This window comes from Dipodomys merriami, unplaced genomic scaffold (genome assembly GCF_024711535.1).
Source record: "Dipodomys merriami isolate MVZ:Mamm:240054 unplaced genomic scaffold, mDipMer1.0.p SCAF_13, whole genome shotgun sequence".
In the NCBI taxonomy this organism is placed as follows: domain Eukaryota; kingdom Metazoa; phylum Chordata; class Mammalia; order Rodentia; family Heteromyidae; genus Dipodomys; species Dipodomys merriami.
The window spans coordinates 27,434,423-27,460,303 of record NW_027202604.1 but is presented as its reverse complement, the minus strand read 5'-3'; the positions used below and the strand labels follow the sequence as shown (position 1 = coordinate 27,460,303).

The window sequence follows — 25,881 nt, the reverse complement described above, 5'->3', positions numbered from 1 at the left end:
AAACTTACTCCTTAATGCTGCAGTTGCCTTAAATTAATATTTTACAAAGACCTAAAGTAATTAGACTGTGTCTTACTAAATGCTCCATTTACTCATTAGATATTTCAAAATGCATCTTTTGCTTCAAGCCCACTGGGGCACATTAACTGCTCTAAAATATATAAATGACTTCAGCGGGACCTTTTTAAAAATGCTGGCGCAAGGGAAGGCCACAGGCTCCTCACTGGTGACCAATTAGCATTGGGCCATTAAGGTACACATGGTTGCTACTCAAGGGACATGACTTGATTAGGGCTGTCCAGATCCAGGAAGCAGTGAGCTATTTTCAACCATATCGTGTGTGTATATTTTACATGTGAACCTTCATTTAGATCTTTGTCTTACCTATTGGCTGCTTTTGGCCTTCTGTGGGGTCTGTTTCATTTTATCTGACTTCCTGTTTGGATTTTCTCCCATGAATATTTACTCTGGAAGAAGTGGAGACGTCTCCTAGCTCTGAGATGATAAGGCAAAGTTGAGTCTCCCCCCAACTCTTAGCTACAATGATTGGTTTAAAGATGGACTTGACATTTAAGATGGTTCAATCTCCAACTATTGAACTATTCTTGTCCAATAGTTAAAGGAAGGGATGCTTTCTGTCAGATAGAGTATTGGCAGGAATAAAGTTCTCCTCCCCACATTGCTGGCAAACATATCTGATTATATTGTTTGAGTCAAGAGCCAACCCTGCAGAAGCAGCACATCCTGGTTAAATCAGGTGTGACTGTCATACTATCTCTACATTTATGTCAACTATTTTCTCCTTTGCTCCCATTTGTTTTGCTTCTATGCTAGCTTAGTTTCTGTTTTAACCTGTAAGTGGTAAAGATGCAGCCCTACTTTTCATGTCACAGTTTTGCTATTTCACTCATCAGGGCTCTGAAACCAAAGAAGAAGCTTTAAAGGCAGAGTCTTCATCTAGGGTTGAATGGTAGATTTCAGAGGATTAATCAGTTCCCTAAAACAAGAAATAGTATTGTATGCGGTGTGCACCTTCCAGAGGAGTCCAATGTTTCCCATTGTAAGTCAGATTCAGAACTTCTCTATTGGTAAACAAACTCCTAGAAGGCCAGCAGAAAGGACCACACACATAGAAGAGGATTTTATATAAAACTGGACACTTGCTAAGTATCAATTTTAGGGTCTCTACCTCATCACCATTCCAACACTTTGGAGCCAGTACTAAATGAAATGACTACTTGAACATGAACACTGAGAGCTGAGAGCCTAGAGCCTAACACAGTCCATCGGATAATCAGGATAGCTAACAAGTGATGAGCAGGTGGTCATATGTATTGGCTGCTTTTGGCTTGCTGGGGTCTATTTCATTTTACACTGTATACATTATGGATACACTGGACAAAGAAATGAATCAGGTCCCAGGTGGGCTAGAGCAGAAACGGGCAAGAGTTCGTCATGTAACTCAGAATGCCTTGAGATTTACAACTGCTTCTTTTTGAGAATTTTCCATTTAACATTTTTCTGACCAGGGTTTTCTTAGGTAGCTGAAACAAGGATACAGAAAATCCTGGATAAGGTATATACAGTAGTATTGCTACATAAAGCATACCAAAGGATCTGTAGCAAGAAAATAGACCATGCCTCTCTCATACCAAGAGTGTGTGCATAGACTCAACTGCAAGTATGCTCAGCCTCTGTACTCAAAAGCTCAGAGTTAGGCCACCGACGTGGCTGAGACTATAACTCCACCTTCTTATCTTCTTTCTCTGACACAGAAAAAAAATATGATGATACCACAGAAAAGCAAAGTAGAATAAACTAAGTTTACAACTCACTAATACTTATGTGAGAAAAGCCATCTATTCTATCAAAGATTTTTTTGCTTCCTTTCTGTCAATCTTGTGAAAATTGTTTTTCTGAGATGTTCTTGCTTTGGCTAGGTGTCTTGGCCCTTGCTCATGAACTTCTAGTGACATCCTTTTCCTACTATACTTTAAGACACCCTGTTACCAGCTTTTTAAATTTTAGTTACATCCTATGTAGGTCAAGTGATAGAGCACTAGCCTTGAGCAAAAGAAGAAACTCATGGACAGCACCCAGGTCCAGAATTCAAGCCCCAGGACCAGCAAAGAAAAAAGGGGGGAGGGGAAGAGAAGAGAGAGAGGAGAGAGAGATGGGGTGGGTAAAGGAGAGAGAGTGAAATAGAGAGAGGGGAAAAGGGGGAGAGGTAGAAAGAGAGAGAGAGAGAGAGAGAGAGAGAGAGAGAGAGAGAGAGAGAGAGAGAGGAGAGAGAGAGAGAGAGAGGAGAGAGATCACAGCTTGTATACTTGTTTGTAGGCTTATGGCTCACCTTTCTACAGATGTCAACTTGGCCTAGCTGAGTTCCTCTTGGAATGGTGTCCTTATTCCTACAAGACAACCCAACATCCCAAGCCTTATCTAACACTTATGAATGCTTTCTAGTTATTTTGTTAAAGGGATCCAGTATGACCAAATCTGGATCAGACTGAGTTCAAGTCCTGGCTTTCCCTTTAGCAAGGTGACCTTGGATATGTAGATTTACAGTTCTATTACTCAATTCAACATCTAAAATGCAACCTTAGACTGAATTATATGAAAAGGCCCCACATTCTCTATATTTAAAAAAAAACATTTTTTGTGTGGTTCAAACTTAAAGCTATCTGCATTTTTCCTCTCAGGGCTTCTGAAACAAACGATGTGGCTAACATAACAGAATGAGCCAGGAATGCTGCTCACTCCTATAATCCTGGCTGAGCTCTGAGGATTGCAGTTTGTAGCCAATCCTGTGACTTTTATCTCCAATTAACCACCAGAAAACCAGAAATGGTGCTGTAGCTCAAAGTGGTAGAGTACTAGCCTTGGGTGAAAAAGCTCAGGGACAGTGCCCAGGCCCTGAGTTCAAACCCCATGATAGACAAATCAAACACACAAAAACAAAAAACCAGAAATAAATTGTTTCATAGATCTAGTTTATTAGATAAAAAATCCCTGCCTCTGTTTAGTTTCTGCAGATGGTGGCCATCTTTGGCGTTCCTTAGGTTGTAGCTACTTCATTCTCCTCTCTACTTCCATACAGCCTTCTTCCTTGTGGGCATCCATGTATTTGTACCTTTTTAAGGTAACCAGTGTTTGGACTTAGGACCCACCCTAATCTAGTGTGAATCCCATCTTAACTTAATTACACAGTTGCAAGGATGTCCTATTTGAAAATGAGGTTCTATTCCCAGGGACTGGGTTTTGGTACTTGAAGACTTCAGTTCATCCTTATCTTTCACTCTTCTATATATGCATTTTAGTCCTAGGAAGGCTACTTGTGCTATTTCTTGTGTTTATAGAGCATGTTCTTGGCCACATCACTATAACAGAATATACAATTTTTAGTTCCTCTTCCTCTCCCTTTTCTCTTCCTTTTCTCTCCCTCTTTTCCTCCCTTCCCTACCTCTCTCCCTCTCCCTATCTCCTTCCTCCCCATCCCGATTTCTGTCTCTGCCACCATGCCCAAATTTCCTAAAATAGGCTTCTGAGAATGGTAGCCCTAGAAAGAGGCCCTTAAAAAGGGGTTAATTAAAATATGTGAAGTGTATGTATCATATTTCTCTGTAGGAATTTTATATTGTATATGCTCAAAGCTCTAAAAAGGTCTTCAAGAAAGAAATATATTTCACTTGGTCTAATCTAATATTTATTTGACTATTTTATCCTAAATGTGGTTAATTTCGTATTTATACTGGCTGGGGTTTGTTGAACTTTTTGGATCTCTGGGTTCAAGCTTTTCATTACATTTGGAAAACATTCAATATCATTTCTTTAAGTGTTTTTCTAGTCCATTCTCTATCCCTTCTTGGGCTCCAATTATACAATTAGACCTTTTGTTATTATCTCTGTTCACTGATGCTCTCTGTATATGTTTAACTTTTCCACCTCTTCCAGTTTGAAGAACTCTTATTGACTTGCCTTTATTAGTTCTTTATTCTTTGATGGTCGGTCTGCTGCTAAGCCTCTCCTATGAATTTTTAAAAATAACAAACATTGTTTTTTGGTGCTACAGTTTCTATTTGAGTCTTTGGAAAATTTCTATTTCTTGCTTCAAATATTATCTTTATATCCCTCATTTCCTAGAAAATATTTAATACATCTATGCACTTGTCTGTTAATTTCTCTTATTGGGTCATTTATTGAATTGTTTCCATTTGCTATGTTTTAAAAATATATCTCTTTTTTCCTTCCTTCCTTCCTTCCTTCCTTCCTTCCTTCTTTCCTTCCTTCTTCCCTTCCTTCCTTCTTTCCTTCCTCCCTCCCTCTCTCAATCCTTCCCTCCCTCCTTTCCTTCATCCCTAATTCCCATTCTTCCTCCTCCTCTTCCTCCTCCTTCTGCAGTTCGGGGATTTGAAGTCAGGACCTTTGCTTGCCAGGCATGTGCACTACCACACAAACCATGACTTCCATCCCTCCTTTACTGTGGCATGCAACCTAAGGCCTTGCACTTGCTAGGGAAGTACTGTGCACTAAGCTGCACCATCAGCCCCTTGTTTCTTATATCTCGTGATTATTTGTTTCCTGGTTGGCTACACAAAAACAGCCAGGGCCTGACAGACGAATGGTGTTGAGAACAAACGTGTGGTTGTTTTCCTTTCTTCTCTGAAGAGCAGAAAGGTGGAATGGCTTAGTCTCCTGATGGAATGTGGACATCAAGTCAGGCTCTTTGAAGAGACACTGTGCATGTGTAGTGAGGTGGATTGGGATCCCACTTCCCTGGTTGAACCCTTCCTTGTCTATGTTGCTCATCTGACCCTGTGCCCTTTTGAACATGAGAAACAAACTTGGGGGAGACAACAGGATGCAAAAAGGTCAGGAGTGGGATGCTTATGTTACTACATCAGATGCCATAAGATCATGTATGTTGCTTATGGATGAAGAAAACCAGGCTCGTACTGCCTTGGGGAGAAGAGGGAATTGCGGCAGAAGGTTGGGAGACTGAAACATCAGAAGAGCTATGTTATGGGGAAGGACTCTGAATGGGGAACATGAAGGCCAGGTTCTGGGCACTGTCATGTCACCAAAGGACAGGAAGGGGAACACAGATGAGGCACACTTGAAAATAATGACTGTCCAGTTCATGAATGCCCTGCCCCATCAGGATCCCCAATGCTTCCTAACCTGATTAAGTCGAATAACTGGACTCCAATCATAAGTCTAAGCCATGGCCGAGTCTTCCTTTCTACACCGCTATAACCTACCACATCACCTGACTGACAGCAGGGGACCGATGTAGTTAATAAGTGCATTTTTGAGTGAGTGAGCAAATGAATCAAAATGTTCTCATTTTGCCCCAAACCTTTTCTTAAACCTATTTGTTTCTGAAGCACCCATGAAATTGAATATGTTGATTATTTATTCTGGCATTTGTTATTTTCCTGTCTTCCCCTTAGGATGTCAGCAACATAGGGAGGAAGGAGAACACTTTTTTTTTGTTTTATTACTGTGAGTCTAAGCACTTTTTACAGTGGGACTGGCACAGCAAAAGTCTCTTGAATAAATGCTTTTACTGACTGCCAGACCCAGAAAAGATTATGAAGTGGGGATACACAAGTGAAGATTCATCACGATGAACATGATGTGTATTTTGGTAGCACAATTTAATAATAAAGTTGTGATATGTGATTGCTCAAAACATTCTTGGACTTAGAACCTTTCCTCTAGCTGGGCACCATTAGAGGCTCATGCCTCTAATCCTAACTACTCAGGCGACTGAGATCTGAAGATAACAGTTTGAAGCCAGACTGGGAATGAAAGTCCATGAGACTCTAAGCTCTAATTAAATACTTAAAAGCCAGAAGTGGACCTGTGGCTCAAGTTGTAGAGCACCAGCTTTGAATACAAAAAGCTTAGGGATAGTGCCCTGATCTTGAGTTCAAGCTTCAGTACTGATATATACAAAAATAGACACAGATACAGACACAGACACATAGACACACACAGACACCCACACCCACACCCACATACACACACACAACCTTTCTCCATCTTGTTCCTAGAATACAAAGACATGAGCCTCTTCAAGACTACTGCCTTCATTATCCTGTAACAGTCACGGTGATCTGGTTTGGGAGTGCTCAGAACAAGGGTGGCCTTGGTCAGGGTTGCAACATGGACAATGACAAAGCCAGCCTAGGGACATCTGTCTCCAGGAGACAGACAGCAGAGGTAATAGACCCATGCCTCATGGCCTTGAGCTTTATGCAACAGATGCCTTTCTATCCATGAAAGCTGCACTCTGAATCCACATCTAGCTCTATCCTTCCATTCTATCATCATCTAATGAAGCTGCAGCTAGTCTAAGCACATCAACTTCATCCCTTTAGTCAAACAACACAGTCAAGATCTGGCAGGAGTCATGAGTCACAACTCTACATTTCTTTCTGCTAAAGGTAAGTGGAAGGAACTTCTTTAAGGTTTTGCTGTTGATATTCCTGGGATGCCTAGAGAGAAATCCTTAGGTAACACCAGGACTTCAGGAAACACCTATTTTAATAACCATACTTCCTAAAAAACATGCTCTATGACGTCAACAAGGTGTTGTTTTACCACGCAGGAAATTAACCCAAAAAAGAATCTGTGAGTGGCAATTTCTACAGTAATAGATTTTGATGATTTTTCCCCCAAAATGTTCTGATGTTTGACATTGTAATGAATCATGACAGATTACATCAATCATGTGTGTCACTTAAAAAAACAAAACACTCCCCCCACAATCCTCAACATGGCTTTTAAAAATGTCGTTGCAATGGGCCAAAGTTAGCAGGTATCCATTTTTAGAAAGTGAAAAAATACTGATAAAATACTGAAAACCCACTTACCAAATTCAGAGAGGCATCTGAATTCTCCTTCAAGGCAGATATTAAACACCATTTTGATATTTAATTTGTTTTCATGAGATAAATATTAAGGAAAAGGAGAAAGGAGAAAAAAACCCACGGGAGATGGCAAAAGTAGGGGGTGAATATGAACAACATACTTCATACACAGGTATGAACATAGAAAAATGAGACCTACTAAAGTTGTTTAATAAAGGGAGAGATGGGTAAAGAAAGAACACATGAAGGACTGCATTTATTCAAAGTTCATTGTGTGCATGTATGGAGATATCAAAAATTAAAAAGTAATTTCAAACCATTTGAGTTACAAATTTGCAATTTCTGATTCACATCTGGGACCATGCTTCATAGACTGGCTCCAACTGGACTACAATTCTTAGCTTATGATGGTTACATGCTTAGAGACTCTTTCCTTGTAGAAACTACTTCATATGCTAGATTCATATACTTAGAACAAGGCACAGTTGAAGAGAAAGATGAAATTATCCTAAAAGTTTCTGGGTCCCCCATGAAGTTCCTAGGGAGACCTTAGCCCACTTAATCCAAAGGATTACAATGACAGTTTTCTTCAGTCTTCCCTTCCACCCTTTAAACTCCCACTCCTAATTTTTAAAATTATATCTTTATTATCTTTAGGTAGTTGTGCAGAGTTAACATTCAAAAAATCAGTTTATAAGCTCAGTGAACATTGATGTCATTTCTTCCATCATCCTCCCCCATCCTTCCCAACTCAACCCCTCCCCTCAATTACCTTAATTTCATAGGCTATGCATTGAATATCATGACTGCTTCCTCTCCCTTCCTCACTTCATTTATCTAACTCCCTCCCTTCAGTACCTCCTACCTTCAAATGCCAGTTTATTTTGTTGGGATATGAGTTAGTTTTTCTAAGGAATTACAGTGTTTTAATTCTCTCCTGTAAATATATTGGTTATTATATTTGTGTGCATTTACTTGTATATTTATAAATTAGTTCTAGCTTCCTTATATGAGAGAAAACAGGCAACTTTGTCTCTATGGGTCTGACTTCACAACATACTTTTTTCAAGGTCCATCTATTTCTTTGCAAATGATGTAATATCCTCCTTAATGGATGAGTAATATTGCATTTTGTATATATAACACATTTTCTTGATCCATTCATCCATTAAGGGGCATCTAGGCTGTTTCCATACTTTGGCTATGGTGAATAATGCAGCAGAGAACATGTTTGTGCTGGTGGCTTAACTCTATCCTAATTTACTTTTGGATTGATGCCTAAGGGTAATATTTCTGCATCACAGGGTAGTTCTATGTTTAGTTTTATAAGGAATCTTCAAACTGTTTTCCAGGGTCCCCCTCCTCTTTTCTTGGGCCTAATAGAAACAGAATGGCATCTATAGTATCTTTTTAGAGATGCCAAAATGTATTCTTATATTTCTACATCTCTAAAACTTCTTTTCTCATGTATTTTAGTCCAAGAAGTCTGTTCAGAAAAAAAGCGTAATACATAAAATAGGTCAAAATTATCAGATCGAATCAGTTGTGATTAAGTTGAAAATGACAGTCTCTGTTTTCTAATCAATGCCTTTGGGAAGATGAATAAATAAATTCATTGCTATGTTCTTGTTTCCAAAATCTGTGGTTGGGTGATGATTTTATAAGTTGTGTTAGTTAGCTCTCCATCACTGTAACAAATAGCCCAAGGCAATCAGTTTATAAAGAGAAAAAGCTTTAGTTGGGCTGACAGCTTTGGAGGCTTCAGACAACAGCTGGTTGTTTCCATTTTTTGGGCTGAGTGTTGTGGCAAAAAGTATGTGTTGACTGACCCTCATAATTAAGACACCAAGGAGAGGAAGAAGGGGTGGGGTCCCAAATTCCTTTCAAGAGTCCAACCCCAATGGCTTGTACTAGCTTCATTTCTTAACGGTTCTAGTGCTTCTCCATCATTCCATGCATGGGATGGGGCCCAAGGTCTTATACACTGCCCCATAGGGGACAGATATACAAAGTATAGCAAAATTTTATTATACTTTACTTGTCTATGTTTTTCAAACTCTAAGCTGATATCACAGATTCTTAGGTTTGGACATGGTTTCAATCAACCTAAGGCATGTAGAAGCACAGAAAAAAATCAAGCAATTGGGAAATGCTAATTTGACATCCCAAAAGGAAGCCAGCAGACTGAGGGGCATTGCAGCATAGTGGGGTCAAATATGGGCTCCATGGCCAGACTACCTAGAATTCACATCCTCACACAAATGACTAGCTTTCAGACATTTGGAACACTATTATGTCTCTCAATGCCTCCATTCATGACTCTGAAGAAGAGAAAGTGACATAGCCCAATCAGACATTAAACACAGAGGCCCTGCCTCTGAACAAATATATAATGCCACTATATTGTGAATGTGAGTGACACTTTGAGTGTTTGAAGGTTCAGGAATATAGGTAAAACTGAGTGTAGTGGCACCTGTCTGTAAATCTCAGCACTTTGGAGAGACAGAGGTAGGAGGATGACAAGTTCGAGACTCGCTGGGTCTACACAGAAAGAGCCTATCCTAGAAAACAGCAGCCACAACAAGCAGTAGCAACAATCAAAGTATATAAATGTTTTTTTAAAACTTTAAAATGAGAATATTCAACTAAGGTGGTCCTTGGTAGATGCTTATAATCTTAGCTACCCAGAAGACTGAGACCTAAATAATGCAGTTCATATCTAGTCTGGACAGACATGTCAGTGAGATTCTATCTTCTACTAATCAGCAAAAAGTTGGACTGAAAGCATGGCTCAAGTGGTAAAGCACATACTGACAAAGCAAGCCCACCAGGGAGTTGGCCCTGAGTTCAAACAGGGCAAAACAAACAACTATCCTTATGGATTTTATTAGAGAATCAAAATACATAAACAAGAATTAATATCCATGTCTTGTAGAAATATAGACAGAGACATGATAGTTTGACCAGAAGTCCTGGTTAAGAAAATACCTGATTCATGGGGCTGGGAAAGTGGCTCTGTGATAGAGTGCTTGCCTTGCATGCATGAGGCCCTGGGTTCGATTCCTCAGCACCACATAAGCAAAAAGAAAAAAACCGGAAGTGGCGCTGTGGCTCAAGTGGTAGAGCGCTAGCCTAGAGCTGAAGAGCTGAGGGACAGCGCCCCAGCCCAGAGTTCAGGCCCCACGACCGGACCCAAAAAAAAAAAAAAAAAGAAAATACCTGATTCTTTACATCTCACCTTGTAGTCATAAGAAAACACTAATCCTGTGAATGAGTTCTCCCTTTTCTAGTAGTTTTGGCCATTGGCTATTGGCTGTCCATTTGGGGATCATTTTATAATGACAAGGATAAATCCTAGCTTGCAATTGAAAGCCTGAGAGATCAACAACAACAACAACAACAACAACAACAATATCAACAAACAATCTTTCAGGATGACCTGGGCTGTAGAAACTTCTCGAAGTCAATAGCATACTCTTTGCCTATGCCTCCTCTCAGCTGCCTGCTTCACAAAAATTGGTGGTGTGTTGGGTAGATAGATGCTCATGATTTTCAAGGAGCTGTTTCTACCGCCTAAGTTTTGCAACATGTGAGAAGAAGTCACATGGGAAGGACAGAGAATGTGGCCTGCTTTGATGACAGTTGGCCATTGCCAAGGAAACCGCTCCCTTGGTAACGGTGGTCAGTACATCTGTCTAGTTGCGTTTCTAAGATCCACAGTCACTACCATAGAAAATTTATTTTAAAACACAAACACAGGGAGGGAGATAAAATACAACAAAAATTAGTGGAGTTGATAAAGCATCCTTTGTTTTGCAGAACGAAGTTGCTAGGGAATTATAGTGTTCAGTAGAACACATTTAGGGGTGTTAAGCCATAAATAGAAACTAAAATGTCCCCAATTTAAGCCAAATTTAAAACAAAACAAGTCTAAACTAGATAATCATTGGTTTATGTGCAACATACACATGGATTTTTAAGACTTCGTAAAAGTGTTTGAGGGGAGTTTATTTCAAACATTGAGCAATCTCAAGTAAGTGAAGCTAAAGTTTGCATAACTTTGTCTTCCCTAACATTCTACCATGTGTGTGTGTGTGTGTGGATGCGCCTGGGCGCTGTCCCTCAGCTCTTCAGCTCAAGGCAAGTGCTCTACCACTTGAGCCACAGCACCATTTGTGTTTTTTTGGTGGTTTATTAGAGAGAAGAGTCTCATGGACTTTCCTGTCTGGGCTGGCTTTGTACAACAGTGCTCAGATCTCAGCCTTGTGAGTAGCTAGGATTACAGGTGTGAGCCACCGGCACCCAGCTCTACCAGATATTAAGAAATTCTGAAGTGGAAGTATGAAATGGTAGAAAACCATGATTTTTAAAAGAGCATTTTATTAACTAATAGTTCTTAAGGAAGTTAGCAAGTAACACGCTAAGTGAGGAATGCCTATATTGATGTACTGCTTACTTTCAGGAGCTAGAAACAGTTAAAATAGCACAGAAATGGTAGGAGAAAGGGTGAACAAATGCAGCAGTGATATTCACTAGACACTACATTGAAACTGAACTATACAACTTGTTGGGGAGGGGGTTAGGAGAGAAAACTGGGAGAAAACGAGGAAAGAGGTGACATTATTAAAAAAGAAATGTATTTATTACTTGGCTTATGTAACAGTAACCCCACTGTACATCACCTTTACAATAAATATGAATAAATACATTTAAAAAATGTTGGGTGTAGTGGTTCATACCTGTCATCCTAGCTAAACAGAGAGCTTAAATAGAAGGACCATGTTCCAAGATGGCTGGGGCAAAAATCTGACTCTTACCTGAAAAATAACTAAAGGAAAAAGGGCTGGACAAATGGCATAAGTGGCAGAGTGCCATCTACCAAAGTTGAGTCATTGAGTTCAAACCCTAGTATTGCAAAAAATAAATCTGAATATAGGTAGAACTATAAAGATTCCAATATTCATGGAAAGCTTCCTGTTCCAATAAAATGATATATAAAGTATAATAAGCATAGCGAATGAAGACATTAGCTGGTTAGAATGTCAAGAGTTTGCATCAAGAAGGAAGATGTATCCTTTGCAATTAAATATCTGTATTAATATAAAAAGCTAACTGAAAATACAATATTTGTTATAGTCTGTATTCTGAAAAACAGTAGATCAGGGTATTCAGATAAGCTCTTGAGTTATGAATCTCTCTCTCTCTCTCTCTTTATATATATATATCTATATATATCTATATATATATATCACATTCTCTTTCTTCACATGCTAGCATCACGCATTGTATTGGGGCAGGGCCATCATTACCTGTACTTGCTCACAAAAGCTCCATGAATCATGTCAGCTATTCAGAAGAAAGTCTTGGAGAGAATAGCAAAGGTCTCAAAAATAATAGATGGAAAGATAGACATCCACAAATGTGTCAGAATAAATTAAGTAAGGTGACACTATACATGTGCAAAAGTTTCAGGAAAACATTCACCTTTTTACTTATATATTATTTTTTATGTTTACCCAAGTGTGAACTGTGATGAAATAGATGTCTAAGTCTGTAACTATTATTTTGGTAAGTATAGAATAAAAATTCTAGGTGACAAAGCCCTTTCTTAGTGGTAAATAAAAGTTGGTGCACCTTACAATTGACATCTTAGATACAATGTATTGCAATTGTGACTACAATTTTCTATGTGTGGGAAAAAGAGAATAAAACTGAGCTGGAAGTATTGACTAAATAAGATATTCCCTACTTCCTGTTTCTGTCCCCCAAGTAGAAGGACATATTGATATTAAATATTGTACAATAGTGACTGACTAGTAATGATGAAAGTACAAAGTTGGTCAGTACTTCTTGACAGCAAAATATGCTGTCATTAAACAAATGATTCAATCAATTTCCTGATGACTTTGGTATTTAATCTTTGTCTGCCTCTATCACTAAATCTGAAATCCAATTTAATGTCCTTTGTACATCAAAGGACAAAACTGGGTTCACGCAACATATTTTCTCAAGGGAAAAGCTGAAAAGAGAAGAACTTTCCCAAATATTAAGGTTGATGTAGATGAATTAGGTAGAGAAACACTACATTTGGCAGTTCTATAGAGGAAGTTGATTTTCTTTTCCCTAAGATAAATTATTCTTCCAGAATATCTTCAATGTCAAGCATAAAATGGTGTCTTTACAATAGTGCCAGTCAGTTTATTGTACATGTTCTCTTTCAACTGATTTATCTACCAGGGTCTTTTTGTGCCTGTTGATTGAAAAGTCAATCCTGCATACATTCTGTTTTCCTGATCTGTTTGACAGAATCTTGTGGAAACATTCAAGGAGAGGATCTTGTTTTCAACGTGACATCACTGCATTTGAGATTCTGTTGCAGTTCAGCGAGAAAAAAGATATAATACCAATTTCAACTTCATACTATAACTTCCATTCTGTGGGAAGCTATTTTTATTTTGGCACATTAACTAGCACGATATGAAAATGAAAAATCCTAAAGGCAATATGAAAATGTGTACACTCTCCAGCTGATTTCTCAAAGTTTCTTTTCGAAATGTACTTGTTTAGAGATTTTTTGAAGGAGGAAAACTCTGTTTCATTAAACCCTGTAGCATATTCCTAGACAGATACAATACCACCAAGACAGTTCATTTCATATCATTTGTTTCCTTTGAGAGTTTGGTTTTGAGGACAGTTCTACTCTGGACTCATTGATAATATAATTTCTGAACTATCTAGTAAATGTTGGCAAATTTTAGTTACCATATCTAATTGTAACAGAAGCAAAACCATATGGGGCATGAGACAGGCCACATTTCCCAGCTTGCCTTGCAAGTAAATACAGCAGCATGTGACTAAATTTTAGCCAATAAGATATGGATAGAAGTGATAAACCCTCCTCCAGCCCTCATAATTTCCTATTAGTGCCAACAATCTAGGGAATTAAGGAGCATGACCTTGAGGTGCAGAGCAAGTGCAACATTGCAACCCTACATTTATGCCAAGAGAGAAACATCAGTGTCTGTTATGTTAAAGTGAGCAATGCTGGGGCTGTTTGTTCTGGACAGAAGACCGAGTTAATCTGATTAGTAATGATAACAGAGAAATCCTCAGCTATATTCCTTAGGAGCTCTACTAGATACTTTATAAAATAGATCCATGGCCTTTGCGATATAGGAAAACAAGTATCTTGACATGTATTCCCAACATGTGTGTGTGTGTGTGTGTGTGTGTGTGTGTGTGTGTGTGTGTGTGTGTGTGTATAATTTCTTTTTGTGCTGGTCCTGGGGCTTGAACTCAGGGCTTGGGTGCTGCCCCTGAGCTTTTTTTCCCCTTCTTTTTCTTAAGGCTATTGCTCTACCATGGAGCTACAGCTCTGCTTCTGGCTTTTTCCAATTTGATTATTAGAGATAAGAGTTCTATGGACTTTCCTGCCTGGGCTTGCTTCAGACCATGATCCTCAGATCTCAGCCTCCTGAGTAGCTAGGATCACAGGCGTGAGTCACCAGTTCTCTTAAACAGTTTTGAATGTTCTGTTCTCAGAACTGGGATAAGACCAGGAGATACAAGAATGAGACCAAGAAACATACAGAACAAGTAGTTCAGGAAGTGATGTAAAGGTAAAGACCATGGTCATTTAGGAGACATAGTGTCATGGTCCTATGGCTAAATAATTTGTTTTAACTAGGGAGGCACCCATGGAGGAGGGGAACAGATAGACAGTTCTATGGAAATCAGATGACAGGAGGTAAATGGTGGAGGAGCAGATCGGGTAGGGGAGAGAGACTGAAGGGAAATAGCAGAAGATGGCACTACCTAAGCATGAGAAGAATTCAGGGACAAAACTATTAAAGCAAATATTTTGTTCTTCACTCAAGATAGTAAAGAATCTGATTTTCCTTTTGTCCTTGGGGCAGGGCGGGGGTGGGGGGGGGGAGGGAGAGAAACTGCTGTAGCTACATTGTGTGATAATATGACAGTCAACTACTATGCAGGGTGGAAAGAGGGAAAACCTATAAAACAAGTCAGTGAGCACTGGAAACAAAAAAATGGAAGAGGGTAATCCATTCCCATTAATGGCTATTACTATTACTCCTTCCTAATCTCACAATTAAGGATCACTTTATCAGTAAATCTGATTAGTATGGGAGAGAAAACTCCCTCCTTCCCCCCCTCCCCCACACCATAACTGAGAGCAGCCAAAGCAAATGGCATTGCAGCAAAGGACATGAGGCTGGTTTTGAGGACGACTTTTTGTCATTGGTTGTCTTTGAAACCAAGACTCTTTGGGAAAGAGTTTTGTAGCCATTTGGAGTGGAGGCAGGGGGAGGCTTTTATAATCAGAGGCATTAGGATTCCTATTTCTAATTGTCTGGGGCTGTTCCAGCCTCAGTTTCTCCACAGAATTTGTGAAGGATTATCCCCAATATTCAGGAGAAAGGCCTCTTCCCCTCTTCTCCCTGATTTCCCTGGCTTTTAACACCAATCAATGTCTCTATCGCAGATGCTTCCCAGTCCTCATGAGAATTACATGTTGATGTCTTACATCTTTCAAGTCCTTCATTTATTGGTGTGTGTGAAAACCACTACACAGATTTATGAGTAAATCGTTGTCTGAAGGTATACCCAGTCTTTCTGTGGGCCCCAATCTTGATTCTTGCTATGAGTCAAAGCAAGAATCTTTGGATTCTGCCTATGAGTCTGGTAAGCACACCTTTACAACCACACAGATACCAGTGCCGGTTCCCACTGGGCCTTCTACTCCAGCCAGCCGTTTGTTACTTTTCATTTGCATGCATACTTCATCTTTCCAGAAGCCAGGCACATGGAGAATGATAAAGGACATTTGTCCTGCATTGAGATGCTTCTAGAAGGTACTCTCTTTTTCCCATGAGGAAAAAAAAAATGGTTTAAGGCCAGGCACTTATTTTTCAAGGTACAATTGTAGACCTTCAAAGTCAAGCTGGTGATATCAACTTTTGAGTCACTTGACTAGACCATTTAGGAAGCAACAATTCTTTTAAAACTTCTATAATTACATTTGGACACGTTTGCGCGTAGGACCCGCAAGTCCACCGGCTTATTATAACCATGGTGCGTTTCACACACCATCTTCATTATCTTGTGCTAAAGAAGAGCACGCGCACTCCTCTGTGGGTAATTTTAGATTGGCCACTGACACACTCCACAGTGTTTATAAAGAAAACAAAACTTGGATGTTGGCCCTTTTAATTATAACTGGCAGAATCGCTAAACCCCAAATCACATAATCTCTTCACCATATTATATCTTTGAAGACATCTGCTTGCAAAGCAGTAACAAGGAGCTTGAATTCTAAAAACAAACTTTGTACTAGATTGATTGGTTTGGCGAGCCACGCTTCTGAAGTACTGACGGATTCTGAAAGATATATTCCTGAACTTCCAGAAAAGCTTAAAATACACTGTAATAGAGTGCCATCAAAAATTTCCTCACCCCAGACATTAAGAGGAGAGACTGAGTCCTGATTTTATGGCGAAGGAAAGTCCTCTGGCTCTGATGGTCAATAGCATGCATTTTCACTAGGTATTTCTGCCCTGTAGTTTCCAAAGAAACGTCTAGGCAGGGAAATATCTTGTGAAGTTGACTGTACCATTTTACTGGAGAAACAATCACAACACAAGGTACAGTGTTCTAAGTTACTGTCTAGGACATTTTGCACAGAACAGCAAACCAAAGCATCAAAACAGACGTAAGACATCACATCTTGATTATTCTCGTCACCTAGATTTGGAACAGGCTCTGTGTGCACCTTTGAGTCACTGTTTTGTGATTCCTATCACTTACCTTGAAGCAGATCATTGTGCAGCTCAAGGGCTTCCTAACTGCAGGGTTCCACAGCCTGAAAGAGTAGATAGAACAATTGTCAGTTATCTGTCCTCTGCAGATGAGTGGAAGTCTTTCCTGTACTTGGTGATTTGTCCATGAATAGTTGAATCAACAGAAAGCCCAACATGAAACCTTGAATTTGTTGCCAAAAGAAAATCACTCCCAACTCATGTGATCATGCAGATCATAGTGTCCCGCCTTCTTTCACATCTCTAGGGAAATAGTCTGCTTTTCCTTCCCTAACACAGCATTTTCTGGAGTTCATACCCCAATTGTGAAACACAGAAAGGACTTAAGAGTAACTGCTAGGAAAGTGAGAGTGCTCTCTTTGTCCTGCCTGAGTCCAGTCAAAATGATGACAAACTTAATCTCTTAGAATATTCAAGTTAAGAAACAGTTACTGCCAGTCACTGGTTGCTCATGCCTATAATCTTAGCTACTGAGGAGGCTGAGATCTGAGGATCATGGTTCAAGGCCAGCCTGAGTAGGGAAGTCCCTGAGACTCTTTTTTTTTCTTCTTCTTCTTTTTTTTTTTTTTTTGGTCCCATCGTGGGCCTGAACTCTGGGCCTGGGTGCTATCCCTCAGCTCCTCAGCTTAAGGCTAGCGCTCTACCACTTGAGCCACAGTGCCACTTCTGGCTTTTTTCTTTTTGCTTATGTGGTGCTGAGGAATCGAACCCAGGGCCTCATGCATGCAAAGCGAGCGCTCTACCACTGAGCCACCTTCCCAGCCCCCTGAGACTCTTATCTCTCATTCAATCACCAGGAAACCAGAAGTGGCACTGTGGCTCAAAGTGGTAGAACCTAGCCTTGAGCAAAAGAGCTCAGGGACAGCATTCAGGTACTGCATTCAAGCCCTATGGCCTACAAAAAAAAAAAAAAAAAGAAAGAAAGAAAGAAAAAAGAAAAAAGAAAAAAATTTACAGTCCAGCTAGTAGACATACATTCAGAATCTTTATCCCAAGTTACTTAGTTACCAGTGATGCTTTCAAGGGCTATATGATAGATAAAGAGATATTTTTATCCTTTTGGTGTTAAACATTTATATGCATAAAAAAGCTCATTAACTAAAAATTGCACAGTTGCTTGTGCCATTGTCTAAATGCCGCAAGTACTCCAAGGGCCTCCTGGATGATCATGTTTGCTGTCATTCCAACACTCATTTTCTTAGTCCAGACTACTTTTTCCCTACATTTTTTTTTTTAGAGAGAAGTATGGAGGGCCTTTTTTCCTCCAACACACTGAACTATTAGTTGCTAACCATGGCAGTGGTATTACGTGTTTGTGTGTGGGGAATATTTGGGCACCACCATTTTACCTAGTTACTTGAATATGATTTAGTTTACCTATGTGTCTCCCCTTGCAAAGATGCAGGCTGAGGGAATTAATCACTTTAATATTCATTAAGGAGTTCTGAGTGCCTTCACCAGGCACAGATAGAGGGCTCATTATAAGAAGTAGCCAGCTTACTGCGGTGGCACAAAATGTGCAAGTAAAAAATAAAAATAAAAATAATCACCATGGCACTAAAAGTGACTTATTTTGATGGAGTTAGTTTATTGTGTGTATTTGTGGTAGAGTTATTTAACATGTTTTCTTTATTCTTTTTTTTTTTTTTTTGGTAGGTCCTGTCAAGGAGACTTAGACTGAGGACAATCAGAACAGACTAAAGGTAATAAGAGAGAAAGACAAGATTCCATGAGGAGGGCATTCTAGAAATTTCTGTAACCAGAGTGTGAGAGAAGGTTGGGTACATTTGGATAAAGCCTTGGGTTCATTGGACATCCTCATAAAGCTGTGGGACAGACAAACAGGACATCTAATTAGAAGATGTAGGTAGCATGGGCATAATTGGACGGTCTTTATAGTGTGTCTATGTGTATGTGTGTGAGATCCCAGATTTCAGCTCTCAGTGGTTTTTATGTAAGTCTGTTTGCCAAGTCTAGTTTTCCAAGGTGTTTTCATAAATCAGGTAAAGTCTCTTTCATTAGAAATAAATAAATAAATATCAGTACAAGTTTTGCAAAACAGTTTGTCTGAACTGTTACTAGGCTAATCCCTAAGGTGCCAGTGAGGCTCGGAGAATCTAGAAAGGTTGGTGACTTTGGCACAGCTTTCTTTAAGGAAACAAGCATGACTACTTTTGGATTCTCATAGGAAATGTAAAGATGTAATTTCTCAGTGAGTAATGGTACAAATAAAATTATGTTTATTATTTTATTCGCAGCATTTAATTATAGAGGGAGATGGGTAGTCAGATAGAAAACCAGCTATAAACAAGGGAAAGGACCTTCCGTTCCTCTTAAATGGATGGTCTAAAACAATTGGAGAGAGCATTTATGAAATCCTCGGCTCAGGACAGGCTCCAGGGGCATACGCATGCACTTGGGGTTTGTCAAATAATGGCCCGTTGGCCTATTTTTCCAGCTATTTCTCTGCAGTAACTTGACATTTGATGGGATTACCTTTGGATTTTGGTCTGAGTCTGGGCTACGCCTGAGATTGTCATCTTTTGATTTACAGATAATAGAGCCAAACATCTGAAACAGTTCTGTAAAGAGTCAACCTGTGACTCATAACCAGATATCTGAAAAGATTTTGTCTGCAGTTTGCTTTCTTACCTCACTGTTGTGAACTGAAATGATTAAATGACTAGTTTCTATTATAAACACCATATATTTATTTTATACTTAAGAAAAAGCTTAACATTTTTCAGAGGTGAAATATAAAGAGTATTATCAAAGTCTGAGGTGATTCATTTTTACCCCCTTAAGAATCACATCATTTGCCGATTATCATTTTAACTCTGAAGTTACAACAAGCAAGAGAAAACAATTTGCCTAAGCATAATACCAAACAATTGAAAAACAAAACTCTGAGCAGATCAGCCACAGACAAACCAAATGAAATTAAGTACAGGACAAACAAAACATACCTTCACTGTGACCCATTCCAAATATTGTTAATGAGTTTCCAAACATGCAAATTCTGATTTTAAAATTAAGCCTTCCAATAGCCAATTTCAAAAACTGTAATGAGCTTAGAGTGGCCTTTTTATTATGCATGGTTTTATGTCTCAGGATTTCAAAATTACCTAGCGTGCATTTCCAACTTTGCTACAATTTCCGGGCTGTTTTGATTTTGATTTTTAAAAAAGGCTAAACAGGAAGATGGGATTCTGCTTTGCATTGTAATTACACGTAACTGATTTGCAGGGCAGAACAAAAAACTCATTTTCAGATTAAAAATCGTGCACCCAGAAATAATTATTGTTCTGTAAGGAAAAAATACGTTTTCCTACTTCCCTCCTGTATTTCTGTGAACTGTTTGGTATATTTCCTCCAGGTTACTGTCTTCTGTAGACCACCACATATTGCTGTTTGGGGAGTGAGAAAATGCAAATAGGAGCACAGAACACACAAGTGTTTTCACTATATTCTCCTCCTTGCAACATAACACTTGCCTTTTATTATTTTATCTTCAACAATCGAGGAGTGACTAAATGGTTGCAGGTGCTGATGAAAATAAAAGCCATCCATCATTATTTATTAGGCATGAAAAAGATACACAATAATGTAATTTAATCTCAGAGCAGACAATTATTTCCACATATTGATAACACAATGTGAAAACTGTCATGAATTCTAATATGATATTTTGGCTTTATTGGTGTGCCACGGCCAGCATGACAAATAATGAAATTGTATCAAAAAAGGGGGAAAAAGGCAATTATGAGCATATGTCAATATTCTGGGTGGAAAACATATCATTGTATTTTTAAAGCTGCTTTCTTACAAGTTGACCAATTTCAAAAGTTGGAAGTAGGAGAAAAAGTACATTTTCAGTTTTTATTCTTTAAAGCAAAATCTAGTACATTTCCGCCATCATTTCTAATCTGAGTAAACAGGATGTGAGTATTTTATCATGTAAGAGTTTTGAAGTCCAGCCCATCTGCTAACATCTTTGTGAGAAGTCCATAGATACTGAAGGATCTGATTTCTAATATGTTCTTTGGTTCACTTTGGTCTGGTCAAAATCTGCCTTATGAGAATTCTGTGATCTCCACTTTGGGCAGCAGAGACACAATTATTATTTAAGCAAAAGAACCTCCCTTTTAGCCAAATCCAGCAAATGGTTGAAAATCAACAGCTTTGGTAGGAAAAATCCTGACCGATGAAATGTGTGATCAAAAACCTACCAACTGCCAGTGGGCGCTGGTAGCTTCTGCCTATAATCCCAGCTACTCAGAAGTATGAGATCCAAGGATCACAGTTCAAAGCCAGCCCAGGCAGGAAACATGGTGAGATCTTTTCTCCAATTAACTACAGTTAGTCAAAAATGGAGCTGTGGCTCAAGTGATAGAGTGCTAGCCTAGAGCACAAAAGCTCAAGGATCAGCATTCAAGCCCTGAATTCAAGCTCCATGACAAAAAAGAAGAAAAAAAGAAAGAAAACTTAGAAGCAAACAAACAAAAATAATAAAAAAAAAACATGAAAGCTGAGTTTTCATTAGATCAAATTATTTCTATTAATTCTTTGTGGTTGTTGGATTCTTTTCCTGGACATGGCTTTGCATATGAAAACAGATCAAAAAGGAAATGAGATAGCATTTAGCCTCTGTAGGAACCTAACGCACCTCATGAGTTCTATTTGAAAACATTTTGGTTTCCACAGAAGACTGATGGAGATTAGACATTTTCCTAGTTAGAAGAGAAGGCAATAGGTTTTAGAAGTACCTGCTTATTACAGGCACACACACACACACACACACACACACACACACACACACACACATTCTATAGCACCTACACACAGCACACTATTCTGTATGTGAGATTCATTTATCCACAGCTCACCTTACATTAGTGATGTAAACACAGGCTTATTGGGGAGGATTAATCATCTTTTCTTACAAAAATACCTTTTTAGAATTATTAAGGAGGGACAATACTTTAGAGTTCCTTTTGATCGACTGGCAGACAAGACTTGGGAAGAAAAACTATCTCAGGGTGATCAGAACACTGAGGCTATTCTGGGCTGGGAGAGAAAATTTATATATCATGTGGTCACTCCATGTTATAAAGAGAACTCAAGAACAAGTGTAGGCACTGGGAAGGAAAAACAAATGAAAGGAATAATTTAAAAAGTCAATAAGCCACAGGAAATCTGGAGACTGTTTGAAAACACCTTATTGGAAGCCAGCAAAAGTATGTGCCAGAGATCAAAGGGACATTTAGAAATACGGCCCAAGTAAGAAAACCAGGGAGATCTGCAAACGATGGCAGGTCAGGTGTGAACAAGAATGCAGACGAGCCAAGAGTGCATTCAAGAGTACCTTGCAAGTCACTCCAAAGCTAATAAAAATGTTCTTCAAAATATAGCCATGGCAGCAAACCAAGTGGAGAACTAATGAGCTGATCAAGCAACCAACTTAGAAGACAGCTTTCTCAAAGGATGGAAAGTCTTCTGACTTTACTAACGATGCTTCTTTCATTCATCTTTTCATTCACTTACTCATGTTTCATATATTCAATCATTCATTCTTCCATCCATCTATTCATATATTAGATTATATAGTCACTTAAGTCACACACACACACACACACACACGCACACACACACACACACACACACACACACACACACACACACACACACACACACTATAGAATGCTAGGCTGGGTGTGGTGGTATATGGCCGCCTGTAATCCCAGTAACTTGGGAGGTAGATAGAGATAAGAGAACTGCAATTGGAGGCAAGTCCAGAGGAAAATCCCCAACACCCTATCTCCAAAACCTTTAGAGGCAGAGGCAGGAAGATTGTGGGCCAAGGCTGGGTCTGGGCAAAAATGCAACATGCTATTTGAAAAGCAAACTAAAAGTGAAAGTAGTTGGGGAAGAGCTCAGTGGTAGACTGCTTGAATCAAAAAGAGCTGGAGACATGTCTCAGTGGTAGAGCACCTGCCTAGTAAGTCTGAAGCCACCAGTTCAATTACCAATAACAGAAAAAAAAAAGCCATGACACATCAGAGTTCAAGTTTACTACTGGGAATACAGGAAAACGTTATTCGTTTCATTCAACCATCTATTAATTCATATACCCATTTGACCATCTATTTATCCAAAAATTGTACAGAACATCAGTCATGATCTAGAACTTGGATTAAACAGTAGGAGAGTATGTCAATACATAAGTTATTCCTTTATTTATTTCTCCATTCATTCAGCAAACATTTGAAATTTTTCTAGGTACCAAACACTAACCTATCCTTGATGCTAAATGGTGGGAAAGTAATTAATTACTTTTAAAGTTTAAATGAAGGAGTTGATCATAGAAGTGGAGAAAAGTAAACTAGTATAAGTTTTGTTTTGTTTTGTTTTGTTTTTAGGTGGAATCCTCAGACTCTATATCAGATCTTCATAGGCTAGCTTACAATAGCTTTGTGATTATTAAATATTCAACAGATTTGTGTTGGTTGTTAAATACAGACATTGTGAAAAATTAAATTATATAAACTTAAAAATTAAATTACATGAAAATATAAGTAATATAATATAAAAGTCATTACTTCCTAATTATTTCACTTCATCTATTTTTATTGTATGTGCTCCTGGTGACATTTATATATATATTGTATTTCTAGGTGAAATACTATACAATGGGATGTTATTGTGTGGCTTTTCTCTACTTTTATTTATTTGTGGCTTATTGGTAGCTTGAAATCAGCTATGGTAGTACTTATTTCTTGGTAATTGTCAGACACTATAAATCAGGGCTTGATTTATTATATTGTTGATTTTGTTGACTTGAGTGATGGGAAAAATGTTAATATCTCACATTACATTTGCAAGTATGTCATTTTTGCACATATTTCATTGTTACTATCATACAAAATCAAGCAAATATTGTCCTTATACGTGAAAACAATTATTTGATTCAGCTAGTCAATCATCTCCTTGACAAAACAATGCAGTTTTAATACATATCTGTGAAGTTCTATTCTTTTTTGACTCATTAATGTAAAGGAAATGATCAACCAACATACATATCAGAAATGAATCCATTTATTTGTTGTGACCATAACTTAATTATACATCTAGGAGATTTTCAGAAAATTAAAGCATTCTCTGAGAATCAATTGTAAATATGAAATTTATAATAGAGCAATGCATATTATGTTATTCTAAATAAGAGTTTTATGTATGTCTGTAAGTAAGTATGTATTTATAAAGTGTTAGGGATGCAATCTAGGCCCTCACACATGCTAGGCAAGTACTCTGTGATTGAGTTATGCCCCAGACTTGTGCAATAAAATCTATGATAAATCTAAATACATACACGTGTTTCTTTTTTAGGGATATCTGGTTAAGCTGTAAGCTACTATATATGGGATGAAGAGAGAGGAACTGTTAAAGATTCTTCCAGAGGCTGTCTTGTTTAACTTCAAACAATGTTTCTTACAACTTTGCACAAGGGACCATTAGATGAGATGTAGGCATGTTAGCTGTAGATAAGAAAGGCAGAATCCTAGGTTAAGGTAGAGAGACAGCGGCCTTGGAGTTAGAGGAGACATAATTTGAGTGATGTTTATTAATTGTAAGTGAAGACTTGAGACTGGGTGAAATGATTCCGAGTTTTTGTTTTTACCAAATTGACTTCCAAAGCCAACTTTGGAGACATGTAGATACACATGGTAGGTGGTGGCAATTCTGGTTCTGAGAGGCAAAGTAAAGCTATGCCTCATCAGAGCTGCATCACATTCTCCAAGAAGATGGTGGCCTTCCATCAGTGATGCGGGGTGAAGGATGTCCTCTTTTTCAGAGAATGGCATCTCTGTAATTGGATAGTGGTAAAAAAAAAATTACAGACCATCTAACAGGAGTCTGAAGTAAGTGGGGGGGGGGGTTGGTATTGAAGTAGTGCCATGTTTATGTGACCTGATTTATTACCTCTTAGTTACCAACAATGATAAGTGCTGGATGTGGGACTCAAGAACAACTAACTGAGATAGAATACAATGGTTAGATACCCAAAGACAGGGTTCTTCCTTTGAGGTCTTCATTCTACCTATTGAAAAGTCAAACCTCTTTATTTCTAGTTTGGTGTAGATGGATGGGCATGGGTTCCCCTATGCCTCTCGCTACGTACAGCTAAAACCCCTTGGCACTGTGTGTCACATAGACCTCTGAAAGGTAGAGAAAAGAAGGCAGACCTGACAGGAACCTTAGAACCTAAGGACCAGGGTAGACATGATCCTTTCTCCAGCTTGCACATTGAACTTAGAGCTAAAAAGCCAATCATTCTGAGCTTCAGAAGGCACTGGAAAAAGGAATGCAGCTCCGAAGGAAAGTCGACCACCTTTTGCCCAAGGAAGAGGTCCTCTAACAAGACAGAAAATGTTTTAGTAATTAAATACTCGGGTGTAACACCACAGGGGGAAAATAAGAACTCACCCCAGTCAAATGAGCATGGACTAGTTGGGGGAGTTTAGATATCCATCCTTGTGACAACATAAGGAGTACCAGATGCCACCACAGAGACTGTCCCAGAACAGGCTGTGAAGGGAGCCTAGACTTACATTGCTTCTGGGACGGAGTGAGAAGTCTTGTCCCTCCCTCATAGCTCTGCTGTGTGGCTGAAGTTTACAGAGGCGGAACTTGGACCTCCAGGCCTCAACAGCAATAACATGGACCTTATGACCTCCACTATCAACACACGCTGCGAGAAGAACAGGGCCTCTTGCCTTCATGTGACAGTCATGAAGCAATGATTGTTGATTATCCTGCTGGAGCTGTCCTAGAAAACCCTAGTGAACAGAGAACCTTAGATAACATTCAGACTCGTAAGCTGTAATACACAAATGCCCAGGTGTCTAATGACAATTGTCCATAGTACCAAGACCCAGGGAGATGAGCATCTAAGTGAAAAGAGGTAAGAAACAAATGCTAACCCCATGAATACAGAGATGTGAGATGATAATAACGGTTAACATGAAGGCAAAAGAAAAAAAATAAGAAAGACTTAGCAATGAAAAGGAAAATCTCGATAAAGGAGTAGGAGATATAAAGAAGAACAAACTGGAAATGTGAGAACTGAAAATCAAAGTACAATAGATTAAAAAAACAGTGCATGATACCAT

At 38.8% G+C, this 25,881-nt stretch overlaps 1 long non-coding RNA gene across 2 annotated transcripts in view; it reads left to right on the top strand.

Moving 5' to 3' along the window:
- The window catches only part of LOC138824546 (uncharacterized), a 42,871-nt gene that overhangs the window by 6,958 nt on the left and 10,032 nt on the right, over positions 1-25,881 (top strand). For both annotated transcript variants that reach the window (XR_011371124.1, XR_011371123.1), the window contains exon 3: positions 18,368-18,414. This is a non-coding gene — a long non-coding RNA (uncharacterized lncRNA). The remainder of the gene's footprint in view (positions 1-18,367; positions 18,415-25,881) is intronic.